Source organism: Amaranthus tricolor, chromosome 12 (genome assembly GCF_026212465.1).
Source record: "Amaranthus tricolor cultivar Red isolate AtriRed21 chromosome 12, ASM2621246v1, whole genome shotgun sequence".
In the NCBI taxonomy this organism is placed as follows: Eukaryota; Viridiplantae; Streptophyta; class Magnoliopsida; order Caryophyllales; family Amaranthaceae; genus Amaranthus; species Amaranthus tricolor.
The window spans coordinates 23,065,411-23,078,066 of record NC_080058.1 but is presented as its reverse complement, the minus strand read 5'-3'; positions in this window follow the sequence as shown (position 1 = coordinate 23,078,066).

The window sequence follows — 12,656 nt, the reverse complement described above, 5'->3', positions numbered from 1 at the left end:
TAAAAACAAAATAGAGTAAACCAATGTTGAAGAGTATGTTAGAGATCAAAACAACTCTTCTTAACTAAATATCATGAAACCAGTTACTCTAGAAATAATCAAAACAACAACTTTATATTATTTCAGCATAAAATCAAACAATAAAAAAAATTTAATCCACCATAATCATCCATAATCAGAGCTAAAAGAAATTAGCATAAACAAACAACTAACCAAAACCAGAAATATCAGTATTCAGTATCTTAATCCTTAATGCAATGAGAAACCTAGTTTCAGTGTTAATGAGCAACAACTAACAGCTATCAACACAAACAAGCACCTTAATCCGTAATAAGTCCAACATAATAGATTTAACTAGATCTCAAACATGCTCAAGCATTATTTAAGTTTGTGCCAAATATTCCCCCTTTTGACATCATTCAAAAAGAAGATAAGCAATCAAACCACAGCACTAAACATATAGTTATAGTCAAAGAGAGAATAAGGATGCACAAATTAAAAAGCAATAACAATGAATGCAAGCATGATAAGCAATGACTAATCAAACCTAACAGTTAGTAGCATATGTAAAAAGGTTTAACAAAGTTAACAATGTTTAAGAGGTGTACCCCAGCTGGTACCAAAAGACAAAGAAATTGTTTGGTGACAGAGATAGTAGAAATGAAACATAAAAGATATTAAAGGAGAACTAGGAAGCAGGGGCATCTTTATCAATATATTCTGTTTCCACCTCCACTGTATCCAATTTAGCACCAAGACGAGCCTCCATTTGAGTCATCTGGTCAGCTAATAAGGCTAGGGAAACACGAATCTCATCTTGAAATTTGAAGAAGCGATCCTGCAAATCATCAAGCTTAAGGAGAATGGAGTATAAGGGGGCAGTAGGAACGGTTGCTTGATCAAAGCTTTGTCTGTGAAATGATGGTGGTGGTGATCTTGGTGTTGGTGATGGTGGTGGTGTTGGGAAATGATGGGATGGTGGAGTGGTTGGCTTTGGTGAGGGAAAACTACTGGGTTCAGCCCTAGAGTCATCATCAAGAGCAACTTCAGGTCCCATCCCCTGGTCTTCTTCCTCCTTATCAGTAGGAACAACCTCCTGTTCCTTAACTCCAGCTCCTTCCTTCTCCTGTTCCTCCTTTTCAACTTCTTCCTCCTGTTCCTCCTTCTCCACTTCTTCCTCTACTTCCTGTTCCTCCTTTTCCTTCCCCTCTTCCTCCTGTTCCTCATCATCAGAATCAATTTCAATCTGTTCCACAGTATTTTCAAGGATCCCTTCCTCATTTAATTTAAGGCGCAAGTTACTCAAACATTTTGCACCTATCATGTTACTGGGACCCATAGGAAAACTGTATTCTCCAAGTGGAACACCAAATTTTGAGAAAATCCAGGACAACAAACCACCATAGCCTACCATACATCTTTTGGCTATATAATCATTTAAATGCGAAATCATCAAGGAAGGAAAATTAATCTTTATATTGTTCACCATACAGTAAATCAAAGTGGCATCTCGAAGACTTACCTCACTACGTTTTGAATTTCGTGGTAAAATAAACCTTCGAGCAATGTTGTAGAGTAACTTGTGTAAGGGGGACAAAACATTGTGACTCACTTTACCTCTCTTTTGCCTAACACCTAAACATCTCCAAACATCCTTTTCATCAATCCCAGAATGCCCAATTTTTGACCCAACATAATAAACATCAAAACCAGTGGCTGACACTCCTAGCCACTCTCCTAACATCAAACTATCAAATTCAATTTCAATTTCTTTAATTGAACTGAAACAAACTCCATCATTAATAGAGAAGTTAGAGATGAACTCACGCATAATTTCTGGGTAAATGGGATTGCAGCAGTAATCGCACATGAGTGATTCCCAATGTTGAGTTTGTAGAATTTTGTGAAATTGAGGAAAGTTTGCAATCTCATACCACTCTTTGTCAAGGCCAAAGCCAACTGACATTTCTTTGGAAAGTTCCTCAGCGTTTAAGTAGTGGGTTACCTTCATTTTCTTTACAGAACGTGTTGGAGGTTTCTTGGATCCTCTTGATCTCTTACTGCTTGCATGTATTTTCGGGGAGATGGGGGTTCCCTCCGGTTCTTTTGATGAAGACTCGGGCTTAGGAGTGTGAGAAGGTGGGTAGATGACTTGAAGAGGTACAGGTTGCTTCATTTTAGGGTTCTGGTTTTTGATTTTCATGGAAGTTTTGGAAGAGAAGAGCAAGAGAAAGTGTAATGGAGAAAATGACGGTTTGGGGTTGAGTGAAAGGGAAAGGGTAATGATTATGAAGTGAAAGATGGAACGTGAGGGAGTGGGTTTATTTGTGAGAGGTGATGGTTACTAAATGTTCCTTATTTATGCATTTTGATACAGAGACACGAAATGGAGACAGATGAATTCGATGATTCAACTCCTACTTCCTAAAAAAATTGCTGGAAAAAAAAATTTTTATTTTTATTTTTTTTTTATTTTTATTATATATTTATGATAATATTATGCTACTACCGTTTGATCAAAATAATCATGCAATCATAAGAACATTCAAAGTATATACCTTTAAAAAATGCGTACCTGATCCTTTCGATAATTGATCTTTCAATCAAGTTTATTGTGGTTGATTGATCATTTTCAATTTTTATTTTGTCTCTAAGAATCATATATGACACTTCCTTTAATGCAGCTTGATCATGCCAAGTTCCAATCTCATTTTCTCATGCTGTTCCCTTGGAAGCGGTTTGGTCATGATATCTGCTATTTGCTCGTTAGTGTTTACATGCTTAACAATAATATTTTTATTTTCAACATTATCCTTAAGAAAATGATGCCTAATATGGATGTGCTTTACTCGTGAGTGATGCACTGGATCTTTGGATATGCATATGGCACTGGTATTATCGCAATAAATAGGAACACATGCATACTTAATACCAAAGTCTCTTAGCTGCTGCTTTATCCATATCATTTGGGAACAGCAAGCTGCTGCTGCTATGTACTCAGCTTCAGCAGTTGATAATGCAACAGTGTTTTGTTTCTTGGAGCTCCACGAAACTAAACATGAGCCAAGAAATTGTACCATACCTGACGTGCTTTTTCTATTAACAAGATCTCCTGCATAATCTGCATCACTAATCAAAGACATCACTTTTAGGATAAAATAATGATAAATCATCTGTTCCCTTTAGATATCTCAAAATACGTTTCACTGCAGTTAGATGTGATTCTTTAGGGTTAGATTGAAATCTCGCACATAGACCAACACTAAATGCAATATCGGGTCTACTAGCAGTTAGATATAATAAAGATCCAATCATGCCTCTATACATAGTTTGGTCAATATTTGTTCCATTTGTATCTTCATCTAATCTTACATTAGTAGCCATGGGTGTATGGTTGGTTTTAGCGTTATTCAAGCCATATTTCTTAAGAAGTTCTTTTATATATTTTTGTTGATGAATAAAGATACCATTAGCAGTTTGTTTAATTTGCAAACCAAGAAAGAAATTTAATTCTCCCATCATGCTCATTTCAAATTCAGTGCTCATAAGGTTAGCAAATTCTTTACATAGCAATTCATTTGTGGCACCAAAAATAATATCATCAACATATATTTGAACAACTAATATATTGGAACCTTTATTCTTAAAGAATAAGGTTTTATCAATTTTACCTCTAACAAAGTTATTTTGAATCAAAAATTTTGATAGTTTTTCATACCATTGCCTAGGAGCTTGTTTCAACCCATAAAGAGCTTTATCAAGCTTATAGACATGATCAAGACACGAGGTATTCTCAAAGCCAGGCGGTTGTTCAACAAAAACTTCTTCATCAAGAAAACCATTCAAGAAAGCACATTTCACATCCATTTGATATAATTTAAAGTTCATAAATGCAGCAAAAGAAATTAAAATTCTAATAGCTTTTAACCTTGCTACTGGAGCAAATGTCTCAGTATAATCAATACCTTCTTGTTGATTGTACCCTTTGACCACGAGCCTTGCTTTGTTTCTTACAATTATTCCATGCTCATCTAGTTTGTTTCGAAATACCCATTTCAAACCAATTACCTTCTTGTGTTTTGGTTTGGGTTCTAAATGCCATACTTTGCTCCTTTCAAATTCGTTCAATTCATCTTGCATGGCTATGACCCATTCCGAATCCTTTAGAGCTTCTTCGTGATTTTTGGGTTCAAGTGATGATAGGAACGCAAAATGTGCACAAAAATTTCTCATTTGAGATCGAGTTTGTGTTCCTTTATTCAAATCACTAACAATCAAATCAAGAGGATGGTATTTTTGATATCTCCAAGGTTTTGGCACAAAATCTCTTGTGGGAACAGTAGCATGTTCTGGTTCATCAGCTTGATTAACATTCTGTTCAGCTACTGGATTGTTCTGCTCATCTGTGGGAACAGCTGGATTGGGAACAGTCTGCTGTTCCTGATGTTCTGGCAGTTCCTGAACTTGATCAGTACTTTCTGCTTCTGCTGGAACCGGCTGTTCACCAGCTGTTCCTTGATCTTGCACTTTCAATTCTTCATCATCATCCTCTAGATTTGCAAGACCAATCTTAAAATTATTTGTATCCTGTTCACTTGACAAAAAGTTAGTTTCATCGAAAATTATGTGAACGGATTCTTCCACACTCATTGTTCTTTTGTTATAGACTCTATATGCCTTACTTTGAGATGAATAGCCAAGAAATACTGCTTCATCACTTCTTTCATCAAATTTACCTATATTCCGTTTTCCATTAACATGTACAAAACATTTGCATCCAAACACACGAAAATAGGCAATATTTGGTTTAACACCTTTAAACAGTTCATAGGGTGTCTTAGAAGTGATTGGTCTTATCAATACTCTATTTAAAATATAACATGCAGTATTAACAGCCTCGGCCCAAAAATTTCTAGGTAAACCACTAGCAATTAACATAGTTCTAGCCATTTCTTCTAAAGTTCTATTTTTCCTTTCTACAACACCATTTTGTTGTGGTGTTCTAGGGGCGGAAAAATTGTGACTTATTCCATGTTCATTGCAATAACTCATAAAACTTGAATTTTCAAATTCTTTACCATGATCTGACCTTATGTGAATAATTTGATTATTGGTAGATTTTTGTATTTTGTTAGAGAAAGAAACAAACTCATTAAAGGCTTCATCTTTACTAACTAAAAATAAAGTCCATGTAAATCTACTATAATCATCAATAATAACAAACACATATCTCTTGCCACTACGGCTTTGTATTCTCATAGGTCCACACAAATCCATGTGTAATAATTTAAGCGTTTTTGAGGTGGTCACAACATTCTTTGGTTTAAAAGATGACCTTACTTGTTTTCCTTTGGCACAAGGATCACATATTTCATCCTTAAGGAATTTTATAGATGGTAGTCCTCTAACTAGGTCTTTAGATCTTAATGTATTAATCAATGAATAACTAGCATGACCTAGACGCTTATGCCAAAGAAGTGGGTCGTCTTCTATAACACTTAGACACGTTAGACTGTTTCTGGGAACAGTGTCCAGGTCCACCACATAAGTGTTCCCTTTTCTGATTCCCTCAAGAATGATGTCTCCTGTGTCGTTCCTAGAAATAATGCACTTTTCAGAAGTAAAGTTTACAGAGTTACCCTTATCACAAAATTGAGAAATGCTGAGTAAGTTGTGTTTCAAATTCTCGACTAAAAATACATTATCAATGGCGTGGGAACATGACCTTCCAACCTTTCCTTTGGCGATTATCTCACCCTTCATATTGTCACCGAAGGTTACTGTTCCCCCATCATAGGCTTCAAGTGAGAGAAATTTAGATTAGTCACCCGTCATATGCTTGGAACACCCACTGTCGAGATACCATGAGCTGTTCCCCCTCACTTGGACCTGTAAGATAATTAATTGTTAATTATAGGAACCCAGACTTTCTTGGGTTCCATGTCGATCTTACATGAATCATATTTATCAATTTGAATGTTATAGACATAGTTTCTGTTAGAGACAGTATACTGTTCCTTTTTGGTGCACTGTTCCTTCAGATGGCCAGCTTTACCACAGAAGGTACAGTACCTGTCTCTAGGAAGATTAACGTAAGCTTTCTTACTTTTGTTATTCTTAAAATATTTTAGGCCTTGTGATTTCTTACTTTTAGCATCTAGAATCCATTTGGGAGTTATTTTGATTTTCCCTTTTTCTCTTGAATTTAATTCAAGATTATTATTGTTGTTACGGTTGGATTCCGAATTCATTTTTAAATATTGAAAATCATTGCATAAGTCTTTAGTAGATGCATCTATCAACTCCTTATTTAAACCTAATAATTTGTATTGCGATAGCTCAATGTTAAGAATAACGTTTTCCTTCTTAAGTCTCTCCATATTTTCCTTTAGGATTATATTTTGGTCCAACAAACCGAAAAATCTGTTTTGGACATCATGTCTAAAGGTGTTTATGTATGAGACATGGTCTTTGCTTACCTTAAGTTCCTTTTCTAACTTGAGACACTTATCATTGCAATTTTCAAGTTTAACTTGTGCCTCTTTTAACAACTCTTTTAATTCATTTTTACTTGGATTGAATGAATGGTCAGAAAATGAATTAGAAATATTTACCTGCTTCTCCTTGCCTTTATGTGTAGCCATGAGACATAGTTTAGCTGTCTCCTCTTCTTCGGGAACAATAGTTTCATTCTCACTTTCAGTTTCTCCCCATGCAGCAATCATGGCCTTACGAAAGTCAGTCTTGTTAAAATTTTCTTTGTTCAACGGTCTTCTTGAATCTCTTGTCTTTCCCTTACCCTTTTCATTCTTCCATGTTGGGCAATCCTTGATGAAGTGTTCGGTACTTCCACATTTGTGGCATTCAAGATTTTTTGTTCTTCTTTCTTTGTTGTTTCTTTGATTTGCATACCTGCTGTTCCTGAAGAACTTCTTGAATTTTCGTACCAATAAAGCAGCCTCTTCCTCATCACATTCTGATTCGTCCTGTTCCCCCGCTGCCAGAGCCAGTCCCTTGTTCCTGGAACTGTCTGCTGTTCCCAAATGCAATTCATGCGTCATTAGGGAACCAGCCAGCTCCTCTAGATTAAACTTTGTAAAATCTTTGGACTCTTGTATAGCAGTAACCTTGGCCCTCCAGCGCTCATCTTGAGGAAGGCTCCTAAGAATCTTCCTTACTTGTTCATCAGTGGGAATTATTCTTCCAAGAGAGACAAGTTCGTTTGTTATGTTGGTGAACCTAGTGAACATCTCTTGGATAATTTCTCTTGGCTCCATAACAAATCTCTCGTATTTAGACATTAACAAATCAATTTTGGACCGTTTTACTTCACTTGTTCCCTCATGGGTAACAGCAAGCAGGTCCCAAATTTGCTTAGCGGATTTGCACCCAATAATTCTATTATGCTCGTTTGGTCCAAGACCACAATGAAGTAATTTTATAGCAAGAGCATTTAATTCCATTTTCTGAAAATCTTCTTTTTCATATTCGGTTATAGGTTTGGGAACAATTTCATTGTTGGAGTTAGTAGTGGTTACCTCAAAATCTCCGATTTCTATGACTCTCCAAACTTGATAATTTTCCGCTTTAATGAAGATCTCCATTCTATTCTTCCAGTATGTATAGAATTTTCCATCGAACATTGGCGGTCTTTGAGTTGAATACCCTTCTTCCATTCGCTCGTTCATAATTGACATTTTTCGGGAACACCAGAATCTGCCCTCAGGGTTTCCTGATCTTCTGGGAACAGGGCTCTGATACCAATTGTTGATTTAATTAGGAACGGGAACAGCAACAAGAGGGGGGGTGAATTGTTGTTGTTGCAAGTTTAAGCGATTGTGCCCTGTTTTTGCGGAATTATTCAAAATAAATAAAGCTTAAACTAAGAGCAAAATAATAAGAGAGACACACGATTTTACGTGGAAACCTTTTGGGCCTAAACAAAAGGAAAAACCACGACCACTTGGGATTTCTAACCACTTCACTATGTTTAAGGCAATTAGTTACAATTACAATAAACACCTTACTTCACTCGAAGCGAAACAACTAGGCCAACTCTTCACTCTCTAATTGCTTTACTCAAAGCAACAAACTTAGCTTTACAATAAGCTAATCCTCTCTAGCTTCACTAAAAGCTATCTAACTTCCCCCTTAGACTCACCCGAGTCTAATTACATAAACTCTCAAAAACCCTTACAAAAAGGATAGAAATTCTCTAAAATAAATCAAAGAGTTGCATCAAGAAAATATTATAATTTAATTGGCAATTTTGAGAACAAAATATTTCTTGTAAAATCCAACAAAAACGTATGAAAAATACTTAAGCACAAAATGTTGGATTACTTTTTTTTTTTTTAAAAACCGGAATTAACTTGCAATTTATAGAAAATAATATTCCTAAGAAAATGGAATAATCCAATCCATCATCCCACTATCAAGAGATCATGGGAGTAATGTGGATTAAGCAAACACACGGTTATTTCCATAAGATTTGATTAAGTCAAATCACACGTGTACATAAACAATAACCGCTGTTCCCTTAATAACCGCTGTTCCCTAAAGTAGCAGTTTCTTCAGTAGTAATTCCTGTTCCCCAAATTGATGGCTGGAACTTCATGCTATATTTTAGAAAACGGTTAATCTTAGTGGGAATGATTGCTTGCTATTTTTTAGGAATAAAAACCGGTTAGAAAGATTTGCTAAGACTAATTCAAAGTTAGTTAATTCTATTTTTAACAAATCCAGGATTTACTAAAAATAGATCCTAAAATAAAGGATCTTAACAAATAAAACGTGAATCCATTTTATTCAATAAAAACGATTTGCCAATTAATCTTTAATAAATTATTACTGCAACAATTTAATTTAAAATACATTAACTAAAAATAATAATTAAAATATGATAATCAGAATTTTCAGTCAACGTAGTCAACCTTCAGCTCAGGAACAGTGTGCTGTCTCCAGACTTCAGTTTAGCTAGAACATCCAACTTGGGAACAGTAGATCTGCTGTCTCCATTTTACATCCCAAGCGATATACTTCTCCTAACATCAATTGAAACCTTTTGACATGTACGTTTCCATAAGCTAAGGCATAGGTACTATCAACGATCATAATCATAATCGGAAATCGACCTGCACAATCTCTAAAAACATGTTCGCTTAAATAAAGTGTAGTCATCATCAAAACTCAAGAGGTCCAACAAGAATGAATGATGAAGAATGAACAAGGATAATTGATCAATGAAGAATGAACGATGAAGAATGAACAAGGATCAATGAGCAATGAAGAATGAACGATGAATAATGAACAAGGATAAATGATCAATAATGAATGAACGATGAAGAATGAACAAGGATCAATGATCAATGAAGAATGAACGATGAAGAATGAACAAGAATCAATGATCAATGAAGAATGAACGATGAAAAATGAACAAGGATGAATGATCATTGAAGAATGAACGATGAAGAATGAACAATGATCAATGATCAATGAGAAGAATAAAGAAGGATCAATGATCAATGACGAATGAACGATGAAAAATGAACAAGGATCAATGATCAATGAGGAATGAACTATGAAGAATGAGCAAGGATTAATGATCATTGAAGAATGAATGATGATGAATGAACAAGGATCAATGATCAATGAAGAATGAAGGATCAAGAATGAACAAGGATGATTGATCATTGAAGAATGAACGATGAAGAATGAAAAAGGATCAATGATCATTGAAGAATGTACGATGAAAATGAACACGGTTGAATAATCAATGAAGAATGAACGATGAAGAATGAACAAGGATCAATGATCAATGAAGATTGAATGATGAAGAATTAACAAGGATCAATGATCAATGAAGAATGAACGATGAAAAATGAACAAGGATCATTGATCATTGAAGAATGAACGCTGAAGAATGAACAAGGATCAATCAGCATTGAAGAATGAACGATGAAGAATGAACACGGATGAATGTTCAATGAAGAAAGAACGATGAAGAATGAACAAGGATCAATCATCATTGAAGAATGAACGATGAAGAATGAACAAGGATCAATGATCAATGAAGAATGAACGATGAAGAATGAACAAGGATAAATGATCAATAATGAATGAAGGATGAATAATGAACAAGGATCAATGATCAATGAAGAATGAACGATGAAGAATGAACAAGGATAAATGATCAATAATGAATGAACGATGAAGAATGAACAAGGATCAATGATCATTGAAGAATGAACGATGAAGAATGAACAAGGATCTTTGATCATTGAAGAATCAACGATGAAGAATGAACAAGGAACGATGATCAATGAAGAATGAACGATGAAGCATGAACAAGGATCAATGATCATTGAAGAATGAACGATGAAGAATGGACAAGGATGATTGATCATTGAAGAATGAACGATGAAGAATGAACAAGGATCAATGATCATTGAAGAGTGAACGATGAAGAATGAACAAGGATGAATGATCAATGAAGAATGAACGAGAGAGAATGAACAAGTATCAATGATCAATGAATAATGAACGATGAAGAATGAACAAGGATCAAAGATCATTGAAGAATGAACGATGAAGAATGAACAAGGATCAATGATCAATGAAGAATGAACGATGAAGAATGAACAAGGATAAATGATCAATAATGAATGAAGGATGAATAATGAACAAGGATCAATGATCAATGAAGAATGAACGATGAAGAATGAACAAGGATAAATGATCAATAATGAATGAACGATGAAGAATGAACAAGGATCAATGATCATTGAAGAATGAACGATGAAGAATGAACAAGGATCTTTGATCATTGAAGAATCAACGATAAAGAATGAACAAGGATCGATGATCAATGAAGAATGAACGATGAAGCGTGAACAAGGATCAATGATCATTGAAGAATGAACGATGAAGAATGGACAAGGATGATTGATCATTGAAGAATGAACGATGAAGAATGAACAAGGATCAATGATCATTGAAGAGTGAACGATGAAGAATGAACAAGGATGAATGATCAATGAAGAATGAACGAGAGAGAATGAACAAGTATCAATGATCAATGAATAATGAACGATGAAGAATGAACAAGGATCAAAGATCATTGAAGAATGAACGATGAAGAATGAACAAGGATCAATGATCAATGAAGAATGAACGATGAAGAATGAACAAAGATCAAAGAGCAATGAAGAATCAACCATGAAGAATGAACAAGGATAAATGATCAATAATGAATGAACGATGAAGAATGAACAAGGATCAATGATCAATGAAGAATGAACGATGAAGAATGAACAAGAATCAATGATCAATGAAGAATGAACGATGAAAAAAGAACAAGGATGAATGATCATTGAAGAATGAACGATAAAGAATGAACAATGATCAATGATCAATGAGAAGAATAAAGAAGGATCAATGATTAATGAAGAATGAACGATGAAAAATGAACAAGGATCAATGATCAATGAATAATGAACAAGGATCAATGATCAATGAGGAATGAACTATGAAGAATGAGAAAGGATTAATGATCATTGAAGAATGAATGATGATGAACGAACAAGGATCAATGATCATTGAAGAATGAAGGATGAAGAATGAACAAGGATGATTGATCATTGAAGAATGAACGATGAAGAAAGAACAAGGATCAATGATCATTGAAGAATGAACGATGAAAATGAACACGGATGAATAATCAATGAAGAATGAAAGATGAAGAATGAACAAGGATCAATTATCAATGAAGATTGAACGAGGAAGAATGAACAAGGATCAATGATCATTGAAGAATGAACGATGAAGAATGAACAAGGATGAATGATCAATGAAGAATGAACAAGTAAGAATGAACAAGGATTAATGATCAATGAAGAATGAACGATGAAAAATGAACAAGGATCATTGATCATTGAAGAATGAACGCTGAAGAATGAACAAGGATCAATCAGCATTGAAGAATGAACGATGAAGAATGAACACGGATGAATGTTCAATGAAGAAAGAACGATGAAGAATGAACAAGGATCAATCATCATTGAAGAATGAACGATGAAGAATGAACAAGGATCAATGATCAATGAAGAATGAACGATGAAGAATGAACAAGGATAAATGATCAATAATGAATGAAGGATGAATAATGAACAAGGATCAATGATCAATGAAGAATGAACGATGAAGAATGAACAAGGATAAATGATCAATAATGAATGAACGATGAAGAATGAACAAGGATCAATGATCATTGAAGAATGAACGATGAAGAATGAACAAGGATCTTTGATCATTGAAGAATCAACGATGAAGAATGAACAAGGAACGATGATCAATGAAGAATGAACGATGAAGCATGAACAAGGATCAATGATCATTGAAGAATGAACGATGAAGAATGGACAAGGATGATTGATCATTGAAGAATGAACGATGAAGAATGAACAAGGATCAATGATCATTGAAGAGTGAACGATGAAGAATGAACAAGGATGAATGATCAATGAAGAATGAACGAGAGAGAATGAACAAGTATCAATGATCAATGAATAATGAACGATGAAGAATGAACAAGGATCAAAGATCATTGAAGAATGAACGATGAAGAATGAACAAGGATCAATGATCAATGAAGAATG